Here is a 27,778-nt window from a genome sequence, read left to right on the forward strand (position 1 = left end):
CAGTGCATGATTATTCCAAGCTTTTTGATTTAAACCTTTCCCTTTCCCTCCTGTATGAAGGATAAAGCCCTTAGCTAGAGTGATTACAATAATGTTATCTGAGAGCATGAATAGGAGGAAAGTACTGTGTAATGGACATATTAAAATTATAATGGGCCTGGTAAAGTATCATCTCACACTCGGAAGCACATGAGCAGACTAACAATAAACTGTTGAGCAAAATATATGCACTTCCACTGCTGCCCCAGGGAAAAGGTTGTGGTGACTTTTCAGAACCCTCTCCCCCCAGTAGCATTACCATTACGCCAGTGTTTTGCTTTGTGTGTGGATACAGGACCTACCTACATGTTAGGTTATTTGTATAGTTTGTTGCACTAACATTTGTGAATTTTAATCCTAGGTGATCCCTACTATTGCATGTAGGCAGGGGAGGTCTAACATTTTCTTCTTGAGCTACAGTGCTAATGGAAACCACCACCAGACTATACCGGTATTTAGTTTTAGAAAAAGTGTCCCTCTGGCAACATACAGACCTCCTCCACCCCATTGCTAGCAGTTGCATGGTGTGATTTCTATGGTAGTGTTCCCATGGGCAATTTTATCCCTCCTGCAGCAGGAAGCAGAAAATTCCGGCATGCTTGCTGTGGTCAGCTACATGCTTTTAAAATAGTGAAATAGAAGGCGTGGGGTGGGGACTTGCCACCTTGTTATTAAGTAAATTAAGCCAAAATATTTGCTCCTCTCTCAAAATGTTTGCAAGGTTTTTTGCTCCCCTGCTGCAGTTTTTGTGACTACTTTGCCCCCACCTACTTTATTGCCAATATTCTGCACACACACACAAACCCAAATAAAAAGCTGGGCCAAGCATTCTGGTTCAGCTCCATTTCAAAATAGTGTAAAAGGATTGTGAATCTTACACCTTGCACAGGATCAGGAATCTTTTGGCTCAGTCATTAAAGAAGCACATTTTCAGGCACATCAAAATCTCACCAATTGCCATCAATTCTTTCAGGTCAAGTGCTGATGATTGGGCATGTTAAGTTTATATAGTTATCATTGCAACATAGTTGAGCATAAGCTAGTTTTTGTAATTTTGTGCTTTTAGAAACTGTGCTGCCACTAAAGTAGAAGTGTGAGAAGGATTCTTAAAGCAATGAAAACATGAAGCACATTATACAGGAGTTTTTGTTGTAGTATAAAGAGACTTGCGGATTCCTTGTGGCAGCATAGACTTTGGAAGTCTTCAAGATCACAGCACTGATCTTCAGCATCATTATATTTGTTTCCATTCTGCATCAAATTCGTGCAGGCTTTAAGTGCATCTTCAGTGGATTTTATGTTGATACTGTATATATCACACAGGAAGCCAGATTGTTGTAGCTTTCGGAATTATATTGTTGTTTGGCAATGCCTAAGACAGCACAGTAGAAACCTATTTTGAACTTCTGGTTTGGTTCTTGTGGTGCCTATTTTGGGGGCTTATACTCAAACTGCCATTTCTGTCTCAAACATTGATAGTATTTCTAGATCCTTTGCAATCTCAGTAGCACCTGTCAAAACTGATTGAAAATGCTCATTGTACCTGCATCTCACAAGGTAATTCTTGGGCACTTGCAACTGGCTTGTAGCTGAATTTAAATCTATTTCCTTATTTTGCAATAGCTTGCTTGTAAGATTGACTTCAAAAAGGATGTTGCACTATGTAACAAGGGATACGGCAACTCAAACTTACAAATTGCATTGGCAAGGACCATAGCTTAAATTTAGAAAATATTTCCAGAGAACCTTTTAGGTTTGTGCCATCAAAAATCTCTATTAAAGCATTATATATACTACCAATATGATATCTTAGTGGTTTTAAAGCATCAGTCTGACTCTCCTAGCTTGTCTTGCTCAATGGCTTAACAGTTATCCCTAAATTTGATACATGGCTAGTTATAATTTTCCAATGTTGAGTCGATGCAGAGGAATAATTATATATCAGCAGAACAAAACTGAAGAAACTAGTTGCTCCCAGACAACACTTAGCACCATTGACTACTAAGTTTAATGAGTGTGCATTGAAGAGGACAAAAAACAGTTTATGTCCAGGAGTCTCTTTTGTCTTCCATTTTCTTTGCTTTTCATGTTACTCTCATGATCATAACCTTTCATGATTATAACCTTGACCACATAGATTCACAACTGATAATCAAATTTTCTCAAGCTATCCAGGAAGAGTTTGTTATATAAAGGCACCTGCAAATTTAGTGGAACAAATCCCAAGAATTTTTTTATGATAGCCTCAGGCTCAGACACCTCACTATCTGATAGTCTGATTACATCAACATAATGCACATTCATTATCATTTGTTCAATATGACTAACATCAGGTATGCCGTCCAGAATAATTAAGTAGTATTTGGCTGAGTTTGCATGTGCTAAAACTCTGTTTTATAGCACCTGTTAGAAGCTGTATAAGCTCCTTTTGGATATCTTATCCAAGGTAGTGAACCATTGTTTCTTGATCTTTAACTCTGTGCAAATTTTCATTCATTAGATCTAAAAGGACTAGTTTCCCTGCCTGAGCTGGCAGAACTGGTTTGGGAGGCAGTATTGAGGACTTTGGAGGGACTTTAATATCCATGCCAAGGTGGCTAGTTCTGGGGTGGCTCAGGACTTCATAGATACCATGTTGACCATGGGGCTGCCCTTAAAAGGCACCAGTCCAATGCATATGGCAGGTCACACTCTGGACCTTGTCACGTTCTGCTGGGATCAAGGTTTTCATCACCTTTTCCCGTCCAAAGAGGTGAGGACCAATGAAGATGATCCACCTTTTGGAGGCTGATGGAACAAGTGCATCTTCAAATGGCTCTGAGGGATTTTCCAGCTGTTATGACTGGTGCTCCTGTCCATTCCTTGGTCATACTCTGGAACATCTGGATGCTTTCCTGCTTTGTGGAGCCCACTTGGCTTCCTGGTACACTCCAGAGCTTGGGACAGCATGAAGTAAGATTAATACTTGCTACATAGTGCTTGATAAGGAAGAGAAAGTCACCACTTGATGTTCAATCAACTGACACATGAACAGTCCTTAGATAATGTTATGATTCCTCATGAAATTCCCACTCTACATTTTATTCTGTATTTTCTCACACCCTTCAGTTTCATTCCAACTCCACAATTCTATGATTCCTTGTTGCAGGAGGACTTGGTGATAAAAAGCCAAACTGGGTGATGATGTTCAAATTTAGTAAATAAATATGTGTCTGTGGGAGGGGTTATAGGTCTGTTTGTTTTTTGTTTGTTATGTCTTTTGTGTTCTCATTTTTTATTTTGTTGTGAACTGCCCTGTGTTCTTCAGATGAAGGCTGGTACACAAACTTAACAAACAAAACAAATACATGAATGATTGCCCATAGTACTATTAGTAAATATGAATCTTGAGTTAAACTTTATAAAATCTGAACTCTGTGGCTGTATGGGAAATGACACACTAGTAATTTCTTGGTAAAGGAAGATAAAATTGGAGACATGCCTATAATTCTAGTTAAATAGTACATGAAGTATCTTTGAAAACAGTGAAATATGAAGTCTGAGTCAGTAGAGCATGAGAATCCCAATCTCAAGATTGTGAGTTTGAGCCCCACATTGGATGAAATATTCACACATTGCTGGGTATAGAACTAGATGACTGTCATGATCCCTTCCAACTCTACAATTCTATGATTCTATACTAATGACAAAACAGTTTTGTATTTGTTTTGGTGTTTTTTTAAAAAAATGCAACATTTGTGAGATCAAGCATGCACTCCTTTTCAAAACTAGAGGTGTTAGGAATTTTCTAGTCACATTGCTAAAGCCGATGTAGTGTTTGTCCTTGTAAAATCTCTGCATTTAAATATATTCTTGAACAAGGCTATCTGTATGTGTGCTACAGCTGGCTTGATCTTAGTCTTAAACTACTGTACCAGGAATTATTTGCATAAGGTGTACTGTGCCTTTAACATACTGGGCTTAATAGCCTATTTTGCTGTTTCCAACGTGCTTTCTTTTCTTTTGTGGGCGACAGACTATGAAAAAAACCAGAGACTACAATTGTTTATTCAGTGGCATTTCCTCTGGATGTGGGAAACGGGGGGCGCAGGGGGGGTTAAATATGCCATTTTAGTGTCTGTATGTGTATTGATATCCATGGAAAATATGGCTTTTGCAGACTTGGCAATAAAACCTAAGGTTTTCAGAAACCCCAACATCTTTTGATGAAACCAACTTTGCAGGATTTACAAACTGTTAAGTGCAAAAAGATGAAGTTAGTAATTCAGCATTTAGGTCACTGTATTTTTTAAGACATATGTATCAAACTGATTTAGAAATAAACAAGTGTGATACCTAAATTTGTCTCGGCTGTTTTCTCCCTCTCAAGGTAGACTGTTTTAACATTTTACACTTAGAGTTTTAATGGTTGATTTTCATATTTGCACAACCACTGCTGTGTGAACATTCTCCAAACTGCACTGCAGATTTTTAAAATAAAATTTTTAGCTGACCAATAAGGCCACCATCCATTGCACACTCATGTGGGAGTAAATGCCATTGAACTCCTTTGGACATACTTCTGAAAAAACATACATAATCTCAAGCTGTTTCTGAATAGCCTGGACATTTTCTTTCTTTTTAAAAAGAATATAGCATTCTTTTAATCACTACCTGGATAGCTTAACCCTATGAAGAGTTGGTCATGTCCTTCACATCTGATTACATGCTGTTCAGATATTGTATTTATTTCTTTAGTATACTGCTGTTCATCCGAAAATCACAGGGTGGTTAACAATAAAAAACACACACAATGAGAACACAAATGTCAGGGGCTCAGGAGCAGAGGCACAGGAGGGGGAGGAAATGGAGAGCGAGGGGGAGGAATCCGAGGGGAGCGTAGGAGATGACAGTGGCCCGAGGGATTCCATGAGCCTCTCCAGCGAATCGGAAGATTCACAGAAGGGGGCGCCAGTGGCCAGGGGTAGGGGGTTCCCAAGGGGAACGCCCCAGGAGCAAGGGGGCAGCAGGGACTCCCAGAGCAGTAGTTGGAAATCAGGACCAGCTTCCCCACCAGAGCAGAGTGGGGGGGAAGAGTCCCAAGTATCGGGGCCAGTGCATTCCCCACCAGGGAGAGAAGACGAGGCAGAGCTGACCACGCCTCCATCGGAGAGTCGGACAACGGAGGGGAGGTCAGATCCGGCCAGTATCCCGGAAGAGGGAAGCAGTGACAGAAGTAGTGTAACGGTTAGGAGAAAGGTCACTGGGTTGGCGCGAGAGGCAAGTTCAAATGTACAGGAGCGCGGGACAGCAGAGAATGAGGATTGGGAACCGGGTCCTAAAGCCCGCCGGAGGCAGGGGGAGGAGCTAAGCGACTCAGCGTCAGAAGAGTCCAGAAAGGGCAATGCCCCAGCGGGCAGGAGGACCCAGAGGAGGAGAGAGCAGCGGAAAAGGTGGAGCAGGGCTAGGATCTTAAACTGGTGTCAGAGGGGAGGAGACTCAGACGGGACTTCGCCGATCTAGGGTTTAAGACGTAGGGCTGCACGCTGCGGCTTTGAAATGGAAACTGAACTTCAATAAAGACTTTTGTACATTAAGACAGCCTAGCGTTGGTCCTCTGTGAGCTGGGACCTAGAGGCAGCTCTGACAACAAATTACATAATAAAACAAAAACAAACCAATAACCTATCTCCCACAAACACATTTGAAAGGCCAAAGGCCTGGTATTTAAGTAGCTTCCATGAAAGATTCTCTATCACTAAAGTCACATTCACATTTCAATATGTCCTTTGGGTTTGTTTGTGTTGCGCGTCGAGGTCCCCAAGACACCGCCCCCCCCCCCCAAGAAAAACACAATTGACACTTAATTTTTGTTTAAGGTTTTTGGCATAATTTTGGCCACAACTTTATTCAAATACAGCAATGTGAGTGGTTGCTTAGGCATTGGTAGCACTAACTGCCCCCGCACGGGGACAGCTCTGACATTCGCACCCCCCGCAAAGTCAGGAAGGATAAGTCACCTGAGGAGAGAGACGGGACTGGGAACCATGCCTCACCTCTCCCCAGAATGCTCCCAGGGGCTTGCGTGGCCCTAGCCCCTTGCCAGGGGGTTTCGAACTATAGCATGGGGAGCCCCTGGGTTCCTTTAACGGTAAAACCCTTCAGCAGCAGCAGCAGCAGCAGCATTTTGGAGGGGCAGGCACAGCCGAATCCATACCCCTCCACCAGCAGCAGCATTTTGGGGGGCAGGCACAGCTGAATCCATACCCCCCAGCAACCAATTCCAGACCAATGCCTAACCGCCAACTGAGCACTGAAGCTCACCGCCAAACCACTCACAAATGCAACCCTTCCTTCAATCCCAAAGCAACCGCATCCAGCCAGGTGTCGTTCCCCATAGCGGAAAGATGCACCCCATCTGCCCTAAAGGGGGCAACAGCCTTGAAGGAAATAGCAGGGTGCAATATCACAGAACCACTGTTATTTTATTTTATTTTATTTATATTTTATTTTATTTTATTTTATTTTATTTTATTTTATTTTATTTTATTTTATTTTATTTTATTTTATTTTATTTTATTTTATTTTATTTTATTTTATTTTATTTATTTTATTTTATTTTATTTTATTTTATTTTATTTTCCACCGCCCTATTAACATGCTTTCTGGCCTGCTCAGTGGTAGTTTGTCTAGGCATTGGTTCCGACTATCTGCACCTGACCTCAGCAGGGCAGCACTGACGACTGGGCCCCACCATATCGTCAGTACAAGCAAACATCATGGGGGAGCAATGAACCAGGATCAGACTCAAGCGCACCCTAAATGCTCCAGGGACCCTTGTGTGGCCCTACCCCTCGAAAGGGGTCGACAAAAGCATGGCAAATCCTTGGATTCCTTTAAAGGATTACCTTTGCGCATTGGAGGGGACAGGTGCTCCGACCCTCCCTCCAGACCACCTTGAACCAATGCCTTAAATTATTTTGAGTCCAGGGAGAGCTGCCATCAACTCATCCAAGTCCTCCTGCATGCAGGAACGCAAATTTATGCTGTAAGAAGACGGCCAGTCATTCTCGTCCAGCTGCACCACTAGCACTGCGGGAGGACCTGCACATGTCACACTCGACCGCACCAAAGGAAGGAACTCCTCCCAAAGCATTCCCCGTCTGGACACCCAGTATATGTTCACATGGGCAGGAAGACTGAGATGGCGCCCCAGTCCAGACTCTTCAGCACGCTTGCCAGCCCAGTGTACAATGCTTTTATTTTTTATTTTATTTATTTATTTATTTTTTATTTATTTATTTTACTTTATTTTATTTATTTTCCACCGCCTTATTAACATGCTTTCTGGCCTGTTCAACCGCCAATCTAAATGTGCACAGCTGCTCCTATGAAAAACGGAAATAACAGACAGGCATCAGCACAGACATCATTAGTGACACTTCCTGATGTAACCCTTGTCAGCATCAGACTTCCAATGACCAGTATTCACAATCCTGTCTACTGACAGGCCCCCAGTGTGCAGCCTTTGCAGCAGCCCTATTCGGAAGGAATGAGGCGTGTTCAGCGGTAGGCAAGCCGCAGGCCATAATAACTGGTGCACGACGTAAGCACATTGATGCCTGGCTAACGGGAACCCATTTTCATGCACTAGGAGCGGGCCAGCACCCAGGGGAATGAAAAGCCAAATATTTCTGGTATCCATAACTGGGCAAGGGCCCTCCTCACCTGTGAGGGGAAGCCTGATGGTGGCACTCCTGCCCACTAGGTCTGTTTTAGAGTTCCCCACTCTAATGACCAGCTCCAAAGCAGATAAGGAAAAGTCCTGAAGCAATAAGCCTCCAGACTCTCAGCCCCGTGCTGGCTCCAACACAATTTCCCCAACCCTCAGTGCACCAAAAATGCAATGGAATACTGAAAGGAGTCTCGCCTTGATCTTTAACCAGCAGACAAGTTATAACTTGTTGCAGATACTGCATAGGTAAAAATTGACCGACTTCCTGCCCACTGTCCTATGAGGTTGGAGCTTATTCCAACCTTCCAAGGCCCTGCGCACAACTGACTTTATACAAGGGTATCTGCAAATTAAAGCTTTACTATAACAGACATTGCAGCGGACTGAATACTGATAGTTTTAACAGCACATCCAATCTGCAGCAGGTGGACCAAATACTGCAGGATCTGCTCAGAGGATGGGGACCAGTTCTTCTGAATGGCCGAGGACTGCCAGCTTAAGGCTAAGATATACAGCCAGGCCTTCTCATAAGAGCTAAAAGCAGAAGGGGAAATGGAAGCTGCTGCTCTCTGTAATTGACAACTAATTGTTGTCAAAGTGCCACAGGTGGTCTGGAAAAGTCTGGCAGTAGCTGAGTGTCTGGAGCCCAGGATCTGAAGCGCTCCATCTGAAAATGGGATAGAGTGTCAGCAACATCATTAGAGGATCCCGTAATCAGGAGAGCATAAAGTACAATATTAAACCTTAAGCAGCGCAGCTCGAAGCGTGAGCGGAGGGGCGGAGACTCTGCTGGAGCGTGAGGACTGTTTTGCCAAGACGCTCACCACTGCCTGGTTATCAGACCAAAAGCAGATCCGATGGTCACTGAACTCCTCGGGCCACATGTGAACTGCTACTACAATGGGGAAAACTCAAGAAAAGTTAGGTCACATGATTGCTTCACCACACCGGGCTGGAGGCCATGGCTATGCACACCAGCAGCCCCTGAAATAAAAAACCAAAGGGCAAAGATCCAGCAGCATCAGCATGAACCTGAAAATCCCTGTGCAGGCTCAAGGTATCCTGCCATGGCGAACTACTATTGCATTCATTTTGGAATTGCAACCATTGCATGAGATCTGTGTATCACCTCACTTGGTAAGCATACACGAAGGTAAGGGGACCTCAGGCCGCAGGCAGCCTGGCCTAGCAGGAATGGAAGGAGTGGCCTGGGGCAACCACTCTGCATGCAAGATTAATTAAGTGACCCAGCAAGGTCGGATCTGATGAAGCATCACTTGCTACAGAGGAAGTATTACAAAATAACTTCCTTCAAGGCAGACAGCTTCTCCCTAGGCAAGTGGTATGTTTTAGCAACGATATCCATCTGGATCCCTAAATAAAATGGGAATATGGGCAAAAGGTATTGAGCTATTGCTTGCCAGCTTCCAGTCCCCGCTTGGGCAGGGGGCATCTTGTGCTGCCATCATGATATGTAAATTTACAGGGCCGACGCTGGCCAGAACCCCTAAAGAAGTCCTGACAAAGCTGCCGCCGATCCAGCTTCCTTTTCAGACACACACTCTGTGCAATGCAACTACAATCCGTGCAATGCAACTCCACACTCCGTGCAACACAACTACACACTCCGTTCAATGCAACTACACTCGGTGCAATGCAACTGCACACTCCGTGCAATGCAACTACACACTCCGTGCAATGCAAAAACACACTCCATGGAATGCACACACACTCCATGCAATGCAACTACACACTCCGCTTAATGCAACTACCCACTCCGTGCAATGCAACTACACACACTGTGCAATGCACACACACTCTGTGCAATGCAAAAACACCTTCCATACAATGCAACTACACGCTCCGTGCAATGCACACACACACACTCCGTGCAATGCAACCACACCTTCCATACAATGCAACAACACACTTCGTGCAATGCAACTACACACTCCGTGCAATGCACACACCCTCCGTGCAATGCAAATGCAATCTCTCACGCAATGCAATGCAATGCAAATGCAGCCCGTGCAGCGCTGTGCCCTGCAACGCACAGAGCAAACTGCAATGCGGGCACTCAAAGGTGCTTCCTCCCGCTTGCATATTGCAAACGTGGCACCCGTTACATCCGTCGCAGTGAGGGAACCACCAAAAGGCCCTCGACACTGGACCTAAGTGTCCAGGTAGAGCTATGGGGGGCATGTAGCTGTCCCATACAGGGACCAATCCTGCAACCTAGGCATTACCAGCACTATGCGCTGACCAGCTGATCTATCCAGGATGATCCCTAAAGACCCAGGACAGCCTCACCCTGACCCCTGTAGAGGTCCAAGGTGATGTCTGAATCATCATCCCTGCTCCTCTTTGCCCTCCTCCTGGATCACAGCCTCCAAAGATGCTTCCTTATGGAAAAAGGCACCTGGGGCATCCGCAAGTCATCCTCTGCAGGAAAGGCAAGCTCTTGAGGCATCTGCAAAAGCCCTGTCATAGTCTGCAAAAAAACTAAACAATGTAAGGAACCGGTGAAACCAATGCTTCATGCACCACATAGGGACACTATTCAGGCCAGAAACGCTTCCAGGCCATCGAATTCTAGGGCAAAGCCCTAGGATTACCTGCTAGGCCAGGCATAAATGTTTCCAGTGAAATAGCAAGCTGGAGGCAGCCCACTGCCTGACCAGGTACGCCTGCTTGCCCTTTTACAGGGAAGCACCTCCACAAGAAACCCAAATTTCTTTTTATTTCCTTTCTTTTTTGGGGGGGGGCAATGATATCACAAATGGGCCCAACCACCCAGCCACAGAATAGTCCAAAAGGAGCAGTTTGTTTTGTTTTGTTATAATAATGGCTAAGAGGGGGGACATGAACCCTGTCTCCCAGGACCTAGTCCTGTCCTCTAGCCACTAAGCCACAATTCCTCTCTAAAATAGTGGTAGCCACTATCAGGGCAAAACAAACTTGAAGAAAATAAACTTGTTTAGAAACAGCATAGTTAAAGAGCATACACAGAGTGCTCATAGTCATTGGAGGCATAGAGACCCTGGCTCCACTCTGCCCCAAATATGCAATACCAACTGAGCCTGCAAGCAAGATACATTCTTAGAGAATGAGTCACATGTCACAGAGACTTCACAATTTACTGCTAACTGTAGCAGGCTTAGGCCTGAATGTTGGGATACTGCCAGGGAGATAAAGCCCATCATGGCCCCCACGTCGCCTCTGGACAATCCATAGATCTCCCGTAGATACAGTATCAGCAATTAGCGACACGAGCTCCAGAAAATAGCTTGCCACATTCCAGAGCTGATGCACGCTCTATCAGCAGAATTCGCACAGCGAAAGATGCATGCAGGAGAGCATTATTTAGAAGTTTATTCAGCGTTGGTCAGAACAAAAGAAAAAACATGACTGCCTGCTTGCGTGTTCAGGCACAGAGAAACAAAAGCATAGACATAACATAAACTTCCTGTGAACAGGAAATACAGTGGTGCCCCGCAAGACGAACGCCTCGCAAGATGGAAAACCCGCTAGACGAAAGGGTTTTCCGTTTTGGAGGCGCTTCGCAAAACGAATTTCCCTATGGGCTTGCTTCGCACGACGAAAATGTCTTGCGAGTTCCTGCAGGTTTTTTTCCCCTTCCCCCCCTTTTTCTAAGCCGCTAAGCCGCTTATCAGCTGATCTGCTAAGCCGCTAAAAGCCGCTAAAAGCGCTAATCCGCTAAGCCGTCAATGGGCTTGCTTCGCAAGACGAAAAAACCGCTAGACGAAGAGAATCGCGGAACGGATTCTTTTCGTCTTGCGAGGCACCACTGTACGCAGACTCTGTGACTCACAAAGCCTGCTCCCTTTTAAGGTAGAACGGAAATATCCTAACACTGAATGTAGGCCTCACTGCTTCTGCTCTTAAAAATCTTTGACTCATTGCAATATTAAAGGAAGCTCAAAATGGTGCTCCTGCCCAAGGCTAGATTAAAATTCGGCCAACAGCGCTGCACACACCCAAAATAAAGCCACCTTTGGGGATACTAAAAACGAAAGTGATTCCAGCTAGGCTGGGAACAGTCCTGACTAGCCCCACAATTAACAAACAGTTAAAATGAGGGAAACCTTTCTGCAAAAGAAAGCCCCTAAATGGGGGCTCTCTCCCTATTGGGAAAGACAAGCCAAGGAGGATTATGCACAGGCAGCGCTCACAGGTACAGGGAGGATCTTCTCAAAGGGCAGGGTAAGGGGTGGGGTGGGAAATAAAAGAGGAAAAGAAGAGGGGTGGAATTAATTAAGGGAGTAGAGAGGATTAAAGAGAAGGGGGAAATAAAGAAATGTAACCAGACAATGAGAAGATAACTCCACGGTCCAAGTGCTCCTGGTGATCCAAAGCATGCAGTGAAAGAGGACGTCCGTTGCTGCGTGCCTTGTATTTAACAAATAGGGCTGTCAATCACTAATTGGCAACATCTAAATTTCCCCAGTAACAGCCCGCCCCTGCTTACAGGATGGCCAAATCATTTGCCTAGTAACAGTGAGGTGTCTTGTCAGCCCCGCCCGCAACCTGTGCTCTCCATGAGGGAGAACACACTATGTCTGAAACATTAGGCTGGTCAAAGCTGTCTTTACCTATTAACTAAGAAGTACCCTGCTTCATCCAACTAAAAGTCCATCTGGTACAGTATCCAAAATAGGGCACTGCACATGGAAGTATTAATTTATAAAAGCTTATTGTCATGTTTGTTTACTTGACTTCCTGCAGCATCCCATACACCACTTAGGGGAGGGAACTGCAAAGGTGACATGTACATGTCACATGTGTATGTGGAAATGCATGAAGCTTTCAGATAATACCATTTCCATCTTGAATGTCAATTTGAGGAATTGCTCACAAGGTGTGTGAAGTTTGACTGAGTTGGGTTTAATGCATTTGCTTCTGCTGCCATGCAGAATGGGAAGACTTTTTCAAGAAACAAGTGTTGGATAGCAGGATGGATGCACCAGAATGATAATGCCAGGGAATGGACCTCTCAGTAGTTTTCAGTAACACTGATCATGGTATCCTCCTGGCCCATCTTCCTGGGCTGAGCTTAGGCACAGCATAATGGTGATTCCAATCCTTTTGGAACAATATTCCCAAAAGGAAGTGTGCACAGATTTCTGCTCCATTACATGGCTTTTAATCTAGAGGGTGCTTCAGAACTCCATCTTTCCCCCAAATGTTTGCCTGAAAATCTGGAGATACAGGCTACAATGTCACCAGTATATGGCTTTACCTTTCATCTTCATCTAACAACCCCAGGGAGGCTGTCATGCTCGTAAATAGGGGTCAGGAGCTGTGGGTTTTTTAATTGGATTTTTGCTGAGCTAGCTGAGACATAAACCAAATAAGATTAAGGTTCTTGGTAGGAAAACCAACTGCTCTAAATGGAGCTTTGCTGCTGACTATTGATTTGGGAGGACAAGTTTGCAGCTTTGAGGTTTTCCTGGACTTGGAAGTGCTAGGTACAGTACATCATAGGGTAGTACACCAGCAGAGACCATACCTAGAGAAGGGCGACCTAGTCTCTACTACTCATCCACTGCTCATCTACTGACTAGAATATTCCCATGTGTCTTCATTTGAAGGAAGTACAGAAGCTGGTACAAAATGAAATCACCTGGATTATATTGGTGACCTCCCAGAGACACCACAGCAGTGAAGGCTGCTGTACCTAATTGGCATGAGGGAACTGGGATTTGTTTTCCACAGAGCATTGGTAGCTTCATTGACCTCATAGATTAGATAGTGTGAGATGGATTATGCTGCCTATAGTTCCCTCTTTGAATGGACTGCGTGCAATGAGCAACGGTCAGATACTGGTTGATCCCAGGATAAGAACCAGGGTGGAATTGCTTAACGGGGATGACAACAGGATGTATTCATTCTAAGTATCATTTTACTAAAGAGTGGTAGCCATGATGCGATGGGTATTTATTTGTGCCATATGTGAATAATGCGTGTCTCATGTCCTTGTTTCCATTTGGGGACAATACTTTTTTTCAAAGCTTTATGAAAATTATCACCCTCATCCTTGGATGCAGCAGATTTTCAAGATTTTCTTTAAGAGCACATGACATTTTGAAGAGAATCTTGGGAATTCACTGAAATTATCATATCTAATTCTGTCTTTCACTCCTCACTTCCCTCAAGAGTGTCATCTTTTTTTTTTTTTTTTTTGTTCATCTCCATCAGGATTTTCATAAAAGGACAAAAGGATTTTCCTTCTCAGCTGTTTTAACTCATTATCATTTGTCAAATATTGGACATTCCAATAATCCATCTTTAATACTCTGCTTCTAATAATACTATCCATCTGTTTGGTTGATGAAGATTTTGCAAACAGGATTAGCTAAAATTGAAAACTGTTCCACGGAATTAATCCACTATATATTAATATGCCAGGGCTGTTATTTCTTAATCATAAACTCCAAAGTCTTTGGAGCTCTCATTCTGTTTTAAGATGGTATCATTTTTCTGTATCATTACATTTAAAGATTTTCTATTTGAGAGGCTTCAGAAGAGCACCTAGGTAATAACAATACATTTGGTCCTCATAAATGATTTTATACATATTGCATTCATTTGGGATGGTGAAAGCAGTCTAAAAGAAAAAAAGGAATGTTGTTAAATGAGTTTTGGCATTGATTTATATAATTTATAAAAATGAGTTTCAGTTTAGGTTGGGACTGTGCTTCCAATGAAAGTAAATAATAATTTAAAAAGACAGAGGCAATGATGAATATTGTAAAAGTCATTTGATGTATGCGGGTAGGAGATATTTAGTATTTAGCCCAATGCAAGATGAGCGCCACACTCCATAGTCACCTTTGACTGGACTTAACCATCCAGGGGTCCTTTACCTTTACCTTTTTAAATTTAGTTACATTTATAATTATGAGGTGGTCCAATGGCTTTTAAGTCGTTGTCATCTTCTTCTTCTTCCTCCTCCTCCTCCTCCTCCTCTTCTTCTAACTTGTTTAAAAGTTAATGCCACATGGAGTGGCTAGGAAACATCCCTGTAAATGTTTCTGAAAATTATTTTATTATTTATTTGTATTTATTGAATTTGTATACTGCCCACTATATGTAGATCTCAAGGTGGCTCACAACATAAAAGCACAATACAAAAACACAAAATAAATAATAAAAAAGAACCAAAAAATGTAATACACTCCCATCTCCACATCCCCTCTCTTTCAAACACATTAAAAAGGGGTATAAGATGTTAATCAGCCAAAGGCCTGGTTGAAGAGGAATGTTTTTGCCTGGCACCTAATGGTGTATAATGAAGGTGCCAGCTGGATCTCCCCAGGGAGAGCATTACACAAATGAGGAGCCACTGCAGAAAAGGCCCATTTTCATGTTGCCACACTCCAGACCTCACACGGAGGAGGCATATGATATTACCCTGACAAACAAGAGTTGTGAATGTCCCCTAATGGAAATTTTGTCCCTGGAAATTCTGCTATGTGTTCATGCAGCAATATTTACAGGCAGTGATTATTATTTTAGGGGTACTCAAGGGTACACAGTACTGGCAAGATTTGTTGTTGTTGTTGTTGTTGTTAAAAAGTGTGACACTTATTGTAACAACTTCATGGTAAGTACGGGCACCTATTTTTCTAGAAAAAAAAACACTGTATCAGTGTTCTAGCCCCATTTTGGAAGTATCTATATATCTATATATTGGCAGCCTTGAAGTGCATTCCCAGTTGTTACTTGGCAGGTAAGCTTGCATTCAATGCCTCTTACACTTGGCACCAAATGCATCCCCCTTGGAATCTGCTGCATTTTCAAGCTCCTGATCAGGAAATCTGGAGTGTAAATGATCACTACTGAAAGCAGATCTTGAAGCTTTGTTGATTAGCAGTGACTTCTTATAATTTCTCTTTTAGACATGTATTTTCTGGAGTTCCTAACATTCAAGGATCTTCGACATATTGATTACAGAACAGTTGAGCAGTGTGCTTCTCTACAAAGTTGGTTATTCTGTCCAAGCTGAGAGTAAAAGGATGTGATTTTGAATAAAGGTTTATCACCACTACCCCTGCTCAGGTCTGCAATGCATGTGTTTGTTTGTTTTTTTAATCCTCTTCTAGGCCCTTTTACCTCAACAATGCTGCTCCTACTCTGGAGTGGGTATGTTGCTTAAATTCCTCAGTGCCCTATGACTTGTTCTTTTATCTTGAACCTTATGAATTGTTTTCCTGAAAAGTTGCACCTTTCACTGGGGACAATATGATATCCTGCAGCACTCTATAGCACAACTGCCAGGAAGTTGAAGTATCAGCCCTCAATGCTTCCCTCTGAAACCAGCCTTGAAGGTTTGAGCAAAACCACTCCCAACCCATCAAGCCAGCTCAGTAAAACATATACATGCAGAAGATCAGAAAAAGAGGTGCCAGAACTCACCAGGAATATCTTCCTCATTCTTTTAGAATGGCAATGGCACCCACCTGAGAGGTTCTAGAACTGAATTCCTGTAAGCTCCCTCTGAAAGAAGCCCTGCTATGGATGATGGTATAAAAAGCTGCTGAGAAATTAAGCCCAGCAGTGTAACACTTCACCCTCCTCTCCTGGACAACTAAAGCCAGTTTGTTCCATTCAACCTGGACCTAGACTGAAATGGGTCCACATTTATTTATACAGTGGTGCCTCGCAAGACGAAAAGAATCCGTTCCGTGAGGCTCTTCGTATAGCGGTTTTCTCGTCTTGCGAAGCAAGCCCATTGACAGCTTAGCGGATTAGCGCTATTAGTGGTCTAGCAGCTTTTAGCGATCAGCTGAGAAGCGGCTTATCAGCGGAACAGCTGATAATCGGCTTAGCGCTTAGGGAAAGGGTGAAAAAAAGCGAAAAAAAACCGCGGGAACTCGCAAGATTTTTTCGTCTTGCGAAGCAACCCCATAGAGAAATTCGTTTAGCGAAGTGCCTCCAAAGCGAAAAACCCTTTCGTCTAGCGGGTTTTCCGTCTTGCGAGGTATTTGTCTTGCGGGGCACCACTGTATATAATAAGTCACTTACCTATGTATATTAATAATAACATATATACGTATTATTTTCATGGCAATAACCATTCAGAAACTGGTTGCTTTATTTTACGAATTACTTATTGGCAGACAAGCAGGCTGGGTTTGGAGCCAGCTATAGATCAATATTTTATACTGAATCATTTGATTCATAAATATCTTCACATTAAAAACAACAATAACCAGAGACTTTTGTTGGTTTTATTGATCCCCTTTCCACTTTTGATTCAATAAGTAGAAATATTTATGAGCCATATTAGAAGATCTTAATAGAGATAGCAGGCTTTTAGTACCAATTAGAGCTCTATTGTTGCATGACATGTGTGATTCCTTCATAGACACACTTAATATATGAATGTCAAGGGTGCTGGGAATCTGAGCTAAGATATCCACATAGCGAAAGTTGTCCACAGTTACAATCACCACACACAGGCAGCTTAGGTCCAAACAGTTTTACTGCTGCAGAAGATTATGCTTCAGTAATACAGTTACATACATTGATATATACATACAGCTTGTAGGCTTTTAGATACAGATACAGATACAGATATATACAAGCACAAAGTATATCTGTTGCTCCAGCAATTCAAGACGTAACACATATTCCAATTCACAGACTGACTTGTTGACTGTCATTCAGCACAAGCGCCCGGACCGCTGAGCTGATGTGCCTTAATGACTTATATAGACAGCACTGGGCCATTGCCATAGCAACTGGCTTGGCTGACATTGCACCTGTAAAGAAATTTACCCCTTCTTCCATGTCTAGTTCCTCCAACAAAACATGGGACCAGCTTAGACAGATACCATTGGTGCCAGGGCTATTATATTTTCACATTACAAAGAAAGGAATGTCGTTTGTAATTTGAATATATAGTTTATTTACCACCCCTATTTTCCTTTTGCCCATTCTTATACTGATTTTCACTTCATTCTTAGCCTTCGGAATGAAAGACCTGAAATATTTAAATAAATAAGAATGTAATGTCATTAGAGTTTTGGTGTTGAGTCAGTCCACTGGTACTTAGATGTGCATGACAATTCTTAGGTTCATATTTACTTAGATGCAAGTAATATGCCTTTTATAAATCAACTGGCATAACTACATTATAGTTCACATTTCTGCTTCAGTAGGCAAAAGTTTATTTTACATCAAACTTAAAAGTTTTATTACAAGTTTCTTTTTTGGAAATTAGACTGCGGTTTGTACTTATAAATTATATGCCCCTATAATTTTGCCAACCTGTATGTGAAATGGAATTACTTGATTTCCTTTTCTAACAGTTTATTGCTGAAATGATTGAAAGAAAAGTGTATGAATGGCAGAACATGTGTGCAATTTCTTTACAAATGTGCTAAACTCTCTTTGGTTGAGTGGTTTATAATAAGAATCAATTTGATGTTTAGACATATACCATATCATAACATTGAAAATACCTTTTGAAATTGAAATGTCTGCTAAATTACAGTGCAATAGTGGTCTTCGCCAGGAAGAGTGAACCCTAGTGATATTTGTATAGTACATTTTACTGAATTCCTATTATTTTCTGGACACTGTAGGTCCTAGGCAACGAATAACCCCTACTTTTATTGAGCCACTTTCACAAGCCTTCATCACATCTTTTTAAATTATTATTTCAGCAGGCCAGCTTACCATTGTGAGTAGAGTGCTTAGCATTGTTTTCTATGTTAGCGTATGTCAATTAGTGACCTCATTCTCATTTCTTCAAAGCAAAGAAACACCAAAAAATGTTTGCGATCATATTTATTTGTGTGATATGAATTGGCTATCAGAATAGCAACGGAGTATAAATGATAAAAAAACTAGGAGTCTGACTTCTTTTATAAAGCAATGCATGCCTACAGTGGAATTCACTCAGCATTTGACCCCATCTGCATGTTCAAAACTTTTCCATATACTGCAGGTCATTCCTCTTACCCATAAGCTTTATTCTAGATGTTGAATCCCTAGACTGAATTGCATGAGGGGAAGAGTGTGGCTAGTCATGGCGACGGAATAGAGGAGGCAGGACCAGTGAATGGCCTTGCTCTTTTTAACCCACATGCTTCCAAGTTGGGCTATCATCACAGGGAAAATAGTTTCCTGAGAATGGTTGCATATCATACTGGCAGCAACTCTTTCATATCAAAAGCCATTCTTCATAATTATTTTTAAAGTATTTAATACTTTAAGTGAATTGGTTCATAAAAAGGGACTGTGAGAGCTAACCTGAAGCACTGGAAGAGACTAGTAATCAATTTCAGTTGATAAGATCTTTTTGAACAATGCACATGTTCCAGAATGAAATTGCTTGTCATTATCCACACTCCCCTCCACTTACATATCTGCTGAAGCAACAGAAGGAAAACAAAAGATAAAGATAAATCAGTATAACCAGCCTACCAAGATATCTTGATGAAGCTTTTCCTTTCTTGAGGCATGGATTTTTCATCCTATAAATGGCTGACAAAGACAAGAAATGTTCATATTATCTGAGAGTTCCTAGGCTGAATTAATCTCTGAAGTAATGTAACATAATGGCAGACGCATTACAGAGTGCTTTCATTTGATATACAAATAATAGTACTCAGATGTACCAATCACTATGGACGTTGTTAATAGTACATATTCCCTTTGTGTGGGGAAATCTGTATCGTAGACAGGAGTGTCATTACAGAGGATGCTTTTCCTTCACTCCACCATTTTAAATCAAGAAACAGCCTCACAAAACTGCAGTTTCACGACACCTTATAAACACAATTCAATCTAATAGGAAGAAGAGCAAATCATGTCTTCTACTATTGGGACAATGCCATACAAACATACAATTTTCCTACCTCCCAGCTCACCTCTTCAATGCATTCATTCAAGTGAAACTGAAATATAAAAATTACTCTTCCAAGAAAAAGCTTTTTTATATAAATGTGTCAGTGTGAATCCACTGACATGGTTTTGTTATATTTTCCCTGTGTTCAGCCTCTGGCCGGGCAGGTTTTTTCCTGTATACATGTATGTAGTGGAGGGGAAAGGGATTGAGAGAGAAGACAAAACTTGTATGGCATCCCATTCCTAGTATCTATGGTGTAGCCTCAGGTCTCAGTAATAGGGTAAAATAATACAGATAGTTCATGGTCTGCAGATTTTAATAGCATTGCTCATAGGTTGGATCATCTGTAATTGCCTACTCATTAGTAACACAAGGAAAGGGCTTCTGTTAGCCTAGTTTCATTTTCAGTTATGATGGTGTAGAGATTAGTGACCTTCTTCATTCTCTAAAAAAATGAGGTACAGGTGTAACTTCTTGGAATATAGGTTTATACAGCGGATAAATAAAAAACCCATTTCTGAGTCCTAATTCATAGTGTGCATTACTATCCTCACACATCTTTAGAATAGTAAATTAGTGATAATGTGAAAAGACCTATCTTAAACACAAGTAACATTTTAAGGGAGCTTGGAAGTAAGGATTTTGTTTGGGATTTCAAGCAAAAATTGAATTATCCCTGCATTGCCTGCAGTCATCTCTAGATAAAACAATTTTAAATAATTTTATTTCTCCAAATAAATATACTTCTTAAGAAGCCAGATTGCTACCCAATTCCATTTCTCCTCAATTTATAACCCACTCAGAAACATTTTGGGGCACTTGGAAAATTATCCAGGACCTATTCTAGCAACACCCCTGGGATGATTTATGCAAAAAGCTTACCAGCTTCTTCACTGGCAGATGTCTTCACAGAAATATACGAGTGATTTGATTGATTGATTGATTGATTGATTGGAGTGGGGCCACAAACATGATTTGAAGTTCCAAGGGTGTCTTTGTGGGGAAAATGTAAGACATGGCTGTATAAAATTAACAGTTCCTGAAATCCATTGATTGATGTAATAAAAGTAAGGTTATAATGAATAAGTCTTAACCAATTTATGGCCTTATTGAAGCCGGCTTAACTGAAGGAATAAGTGAATTTATATTCCATGGCACCATGAACTACTGAAAACTCTGTAGTGAAAAACTAATACATGTTAAAAAAACTAATAAATGTTTCCAGAGGAGAAGCTGTATCACACAATATCACACAAATTGAAGTAAAACTGTTACTTAAGATCACTGGGGAAATGGCAAGTTAAGATAAGAGGCAGTGTCTTCTTTAACAGAAGCTAACTTTAGATATGCAGCACACAGAATACTGGATGTGGGGAAGAGCACTATGTGTTGCGTCCATTAAATACTTCTATTTTGTTTTCTTTAAAACATTTTAAAATCCTGCCATTTGCCAGAAAATGCCTTAGTCAACAAGAATGCAACCACAGTAAAACTATTAAAAATGGATGGTGTAGTGCCACAACCCTGATAAGTAAATGTTAAATGGTACAGGAAGCAGGGAATGCCACAGAGTAGAATGCATTGCAGACCCTTGGAAGAAATGCAAAATGGAATGTGAAATTGCATATGTGTCCTAAAACTTCCTTGGGTGAGTAGGGACTGCAGAGGATCTGGCGTCTTATCCCCAGGGCAGTCAGCCCCATTCACTTGTTGCTGTGGCTCTGATCCTGACTTGAAAGTTGAAGAGGGCTCGTAAGTCAAGTGATTAACATCTACAGCCCCTCAACTTTAGTGTTTCTTGTGTGTTTTCTCCAGGTTGCCAATTGCCATTAATCAAGGCAAAGCCATGACTTACAAATACTTTTTGTATTTGTACCTGCACTGCTCTCAGATGTACCTGCACACTCCGTAGTGTCTTAAGCTTAATAAATAAAAGAGGGTATGCTTTAACGAGGGAGAACTATAGCCATGCACTAGGTTGTCCATACTGTGCCGAGTGCCAAGTTCAAGTCTCAGTTATCCGATTCTATTTGGATTTTAAGCATTCATTTGCTTGAGGAAATAAGAAATGTCTCTGAATTTAGGTAGAATCATAGAATCATAGAGTTGGAAGAGACCACAAGGGCCATCGAGTCCAACCCCCTGCCAAGCAGGAAACACCATCAGAGCACTCCTGACATATGGTTGTCAAGCCTCTGCTTAAAGACCTCCAAAGAAGGAGACTCCACCATACTCCTTGGCAGCAAATTCCAGGTATTATTGCTTTGGAATATAAAGTAGGGATAAGTATACCCAAGTCTCACTTCTTCAGTGTCTAAAAAACAGAATAAGCACTTGAATTCTTGTAAGCTTATAAATAGAAGTAGATTGTGCAGTATAAGCTATAAACATTTACTTATGCTTTTCCCTTGAAAGTTAACACATCACCTTTTTAAAAAATTAACAGGCTACAAAGCTGAGAACACTTAAGTATTGTGATGTGATTTAAGGCTGTGCATGAAAGTTCTGCATGGCATGACTACTAAATTGTTATTAAAATTCTGTTTCATTGAAAGGGGTAATAGATTAGATTTTACACGTTTCAGTTTCATGTACAGTGGTACCTTGGGTTACATACGCTTCAGATTACATACGCTTCAAGTTACAGACTCCGCTAACCCAGAAATATTACCTCAGGTTAAGAACTTTGCTTCAGGATGAGAACAGAAATCGTGCTCTGGCGGCAAAGCAGCAGCAGGAGGCCCCATTAGCTAAAGTGGTGCTTCAGGTTAAGAACAGTTTCAGGTTAAGAACGGACCTCCAGAACGAATTAAGTTCTTAACCCGAGGTACCACTGTACTCCAAATGTTGTGCTTCCCACCATTCAGGAACAGTACATATGATGGTAGATGACTACTGTATCAGTTTTTAGCAACAGGCCTCCACACATCCGCAAGAAAAAGCAACAACCCTGTTTCTCTCCATCATACTGAGAGAAAGTAAGCCTCAAAACTTTAGTCTGTTAACCTCATAATGGTGTGTACAGAAGCAGTCTAGCACACATGGGACATCTTCATCTCTGATAAGAGCTGCCTGGTCCAGATCCTAGGACAGGGGCAGGAAACCTTTTTATTCTGTCTTGGGTAATCTGTCAGATGCTGCATACCAATGGGCAACGGGGCCAGAGGCAAAGGGGCAGAATTCAAAGGGGGTGAAATCAGAGCCAAATGTTGCTGCCCTTTCTTCTTCTGCTACTTCTTCACCATTTTCTGTCTTTGCCATCTGTGCCCTAATGGAACTACTGTAGACGAAGGGTATTACTGCTTCTTAACATCAGAAATTCACTTTATATCACCCTCTTCAGATGTGTATTTGCAACTACTGCTTTCAAAAGCATTTACTATGCTTTTATATTCAGAACCTTGCTTTGCTTTCTGTACTGTGGCTGCTAAATTTGGCCATTAATCTTTGGTGTCAATATTTCTCTGAAAACTGAAATATACTATAGTTACTGAATTTTCCTTTTTTAAAAATCATGGGAGTAATTTTTATAAAAGGTTGTTTAAGCATGACCTCTTCTGCCGGAATCTATGAGTCTGTCATCAATCAAACCACAATTGTGTGTGTGTGTGTGTGTGTGTGTGTGTGTGTGTGTATTCATCATATATCTAAATCTAATTTCAAAAATGATTCTTCATACAGGTATTTGTGATTACTCATTTGACGTTTCAGTAGCTCTCCCTAAAGGGGCAAATCAACATGAAGCAGTGGCACATATTAGTAAAGTTAAATTGCTTCTGAAGCTGCTATTCTACATAACAAGATGTTACTGTACAATAGTTTGCCACCTGAACCCACTGTTGTTACTGTACAATAGTTTGCCACCTGAACCCACTGTAGGAGCAAAAATATCAGGAAGGAGCAAACAAGACCATTATCTCTATGCTTGGCTCCATAAGATTTGACCTTTGACCTTTTACATTGTTCCACACTCTGATGTAAGACATAGGAGAAAAATGTAACAAATTGGGAATGATTTCTTTTAAATAATTTATCATTAAAATACAGTACCATTGCAAAAAAAAATGCCATCCAAATTTATAAAATTGTTATTTTTTAGTATTATTGCTTCTTGCTTCTTACCCACATGAGAACATACCTGAGATGAGCAAATATATTTTTATGACATAATCATCAGCAGGTTATGCAAAATATTTTAAAATTACATTTCCACTACATCAAATATAAGGCTGGAGACCTGAGGGAAATTTGAGAAGTTAGTAGGAATTTGAGCAGTTAATTGATGGATTGAAACGTTACAGTGCCTGCTGTGGCTGTAGAGACCAATATGGGAGATAGATGCTTTATTGCCGCTGGGACAGATGAAGGCATTTAGTTGTGCTACTGCAGTTGCACAATGGCGTTTCTTCTCTCTGCACTCCTCCCAGCGGTCATTCCTCCTCTGGTCACTGCTATGGATGCATGACCTGACTGTCTGCAGACACTGCAGTCATCTGCAAGTGATTGGATGTTAGCATCATATTCTCCCATACCTTTTTGGAGAGTTGAGACACTGCTATAGCTGTCTTGCTGATATGTTTGTCCAGCTCAGTATCAGTAGAGAGGTCACTGTTTGTGGTGGAGCCCAGGGAGACAAAATTGTCTAAAACCTCAAGTGTGTGGTCACAAACAAACCTATCTGGACTTACAAAGAATATCCAAGGTCAGAGAACTTTGTGCTGAAGCCAGACATTCAAAAGTAGGGATAAGGAACCTTTGGTTTTCCAGATGTTGTTGGACCCCAACTCCCAACAGTCCCAGCCAGCACGGTCAGGGTGATCGGAGATGTAGTCAAAAACATTGAGAGTGCTAGTTTTAGGAAGGCTGGGTTATGCAGACTTCTACTTTGGTTTCCTTATATTTGGGCTGTTAATTCTGTTCTGCTTGGCAAACATCCATATCAGGCATGGATAATACTTGTGGTTTCTCTTAGTCCAAGAGTAGATTTCTCTAGGTCCAACTGTAGCTTGCGTTTTTACAATTTATTTTTTTTTTTTTTGTATAAGAGGGAGAGAAATCAATTACTTGTCATTCCTGTTCTCATGCTTCTTGTCACATTATAATATATAATTAAAAAGAACTAACCTGCCTCTTGTTTTGTGTGATGTGTATCATATAAAGTTGTATATGCATCAGTTTCCTACTTTTGGATATTACATAAGAATAATGCAACATTTTATTTTTCCCTTCTTCCTACCCAAAACTATCCTTTGGGTGAACCAGTCAGACTAGTTTAGGAAAGAATGTGAGCCTGCAAAACAGTCATTTTTCATGAATTTTTCATTTCTTCATGAAGAGGGAATTACTGAATAAGTCAAAAAGTAGTTTTCTCCCTGCTGTTTTATGTTTCATTATGACATTGCAATGCTTCCTTTTCCTATCTTGAAATACTCTAGCTGTGAAATCTAAAGTAAAATTAGCATGCCTGAAATTGTGCTTGTCTGTTAAAGAGAGTGTCTCTTGTGTGATTCACAAGATAACTTTGCAGGAATCCCAGACAGAAAAACAACACTCATTGGTGCTTTGCTAGAATGTGTTTTGAAGTACACACTTAATCAATAAAGAAATTTAGAATTGTTATTTTAAACATACTATGAATGTGTAAATCTTTTAATAAGTTCATTACTAGTATAGATCCAGTATGAAGTATTGAAGCAAATAACCAAGACTGAATTCTTGCCAGCCTTTTAATGGTAATGATTGGCTGTATATAACCTGACTTCATCCTGCGTTTGCTAAAATTATTGGGCTGAATCCAGGTATGCTCTTCCATAAATGGTAAGAGCTTCTTCCATTTGTGGAACAGACTACTATCCAGTGGAGAACTTCGTGGTTTGATGGCTAAATAACGAGAAAGATGCAGAGGCTGAACTGAACTAGGATCACAAGGCTGAAACACAACTATTCCCCTTCCTGTACATCCATGAAAAGTGCATGAATTAAAGACCAGATTGACATACTTAACAACACAGAAGACCATCCAGTGACACCACCCATCTATTCAGTACAGAGTAGATGGAGAAAATCCCCAAACAAGGTAATTACCCCAAAATGCCTGCTTGTCCCCTAAGGCAGAGGTTTTCAACCTTTTTAGGTCCACGGCTCCCTTGACCAACTACATTCTTTCTACGACACCCCTGGAGGACTCAGGAACCCAGCTCTGTCACCCCTTGCCTACAGAGCTAGCAGCCTCTCACCCCTTTTCAAACACGGTCCCTTGTGGAGTGTTCCCTCAGCTTCCTCTCCTCTCCTCTCCTCTCCTCTCCTCTCCTCTCCTCTCCTCTCTCTTCTCCCCTCTCCTTGGGAGTCATCTGGGTCACCACAGCTGCTGCCCCTGGTCTCTGAGCTGCCCCCCTGCCCCAAAGAGAGGTGCCTCCTCACACTGCCCCACAGGGGCCTGGGAAGCACCCCCTGGCCAGATCCAGAGGCACCATTCACCTGGGAAGCTTGTAGCCAAGGCTAATGCAACAAACAGCTGTGCAAGCCTTTGGGAGGCAGAGCTGCAAGAGGGTATCAGAGGAAGGGAGGGAAGGAAGGAAGGAAAGAGGAACAGAGGCCATTGTTGCCTGTGGAACCCCTGATCATCATTCAAGGCACCCCAGGGTGCCACAGCACACTGGTGGAAAACCACTGCTCTAAGCAACCAGCAAGTCACACTGAGACAGGGAGGAAGAGCAGGTACTGGGGAGAAGAGGGCAGGGGAAGGCTGAGTAGCCATTAAATAGGGCTTTGACATCACCCAGCCTCCTGTGCCACACAATGCATGTGTGAGGATGCAGAGCATCCCAGGGGAGTGTGCCTAATCAGTTGGCAGGCTGCAGATGTGCCCTGCTGGCTAGCACCAGGGTTGAGCAGGTCGTGATGGAGGAGGAAGGGAAGATATGTTTTGCCAGTTCCTCTTCACCGCTAGCCCACAAACTCTCCTCCCAGAGGGACCCCCAACTTTGGAGCAGCTTTTCAGGGAACACAGGAGGGGGTAGGAAACTGCAAAACCCATGCATAGGAAGTCTGGCTCCACTCTATTGTATTATATATGGCCATTCCTCCACCAACTCAAATAACTGTCATCAGACAGTGGCCATTATAGCAAAGTGTAGCACAGTGAACAGAAACAGGACCACTCTATCAGCTCAGCTAAAAGTCAGCAACATTTATTTATTTGTTTATAAGAATATTTATAAAGTGCCCACTCATATAACATAACAAGGAGGTATATAGCAACATGTACAAACACAGCAAAACATAATATATGTAAAAAAAAAATCAAAATAATCATAAACATGACTTGCATATTTTGAAGGGGGGGGGAATGTAGGCAATTATATAGACCTGTCAACATAAAATGGTATTTAACACACATCTGAAATTAGCAGCAGAATGCCTGACTCATCTCTATGGATCTTCCTGAAATGTTTTCCAAAACTGTTCTTTGCTGCAAGCACTTTGTGACCAAAGATTAGCTTCCCAGTTTGCCTTTTTCCTTCTCTGTCGTAGTGCCCATTCCTTTTGTGTTACGACTTTTAGATTTTAACTGTAAGGAAAGGAAATGTCTTATTATTGACATTTTTAAATCCTCTGGGAGCCTTTTTGGTGTTCAAATAAATAAATGAAACTGAAATCTTTATATCCAGTGTAACAATATAACTATTTTGATGAAATTGGTTAAATTTGAATTGGTTAAATATTGGTTACATAAGACAATTGTTGTTGAACTTAATGAGACCTCACCAGTGCATGCCCATAAATAAGCTAAATTGTGCTGTTGTTAAGTTGTAGTACTTAGAATGAAATGTCCATTAGGTTAAAATGCTGTATGTTTCTATACTGATTATGGTTTAGATTGTAAACAAGTATTGATTCTTATTCAGATTTATTAATATTCCTTAAAATACACCAACTGCCTTTAATTGGAAATAAAAACAGGAAATATAAGGGAGAACACTGAATGTTTAGTGCAAATATAATAAGTCATTACCTAGGAAATTAAATTTATTGCATCAACTGAATTGAATTAGTAAAGTTTCCAGTCTTGCAGGCTCCATACATTAGCTTTTGAAGGCATTTTTGACATTTTTTACTCCATGCAAAGATGAATGTTTATTTCT

General features: G+C 41.5%; 1 protein-coding gene and 1 long non-coding RNA gene across 4 annotated transcripts in view; one reads left to right on the plus strand and one right to left on the minus strand.

Annotated features, from left to right (window-relative positions):
- NCAM2 (neural cell adhesion molecule 2) overlaps positions 1–27,778 on the plus strand; it is a 215,440-nt gene that overhangs the window by 16,803 nt on the left and 170,859 nt on the right. The gene's annotated exons all lie outside the window — the stretch shown is intronic.
- Positions 2,887–19,256, minus strand: LOC309340073. The gene is made up of 3 exons (XR_014155796.1): positions 19,211–19,256; positions 16,237–16,285; positions 2,887–2,975 (listed from the first exon to the last, which is right to left on the minus strand). It is a non-coding gene; the product is annotated as an uncharacterized lncRNA (long non-coding RNA).

The sequence above is a fragment of the Podarcis erhardii genome (assembly GCF_964252035.2).
Source record: "Podarcis erhardii genome assembly, chromosome: 4".
In the NCBI taxonomy this organism is placed as follows: domain Eukaryota; kingdom Metazoa; phylum Chordata; class Lepidosauria; order Squamata; family Lacertidae; genus Podarcis; species Podarcis erhardii.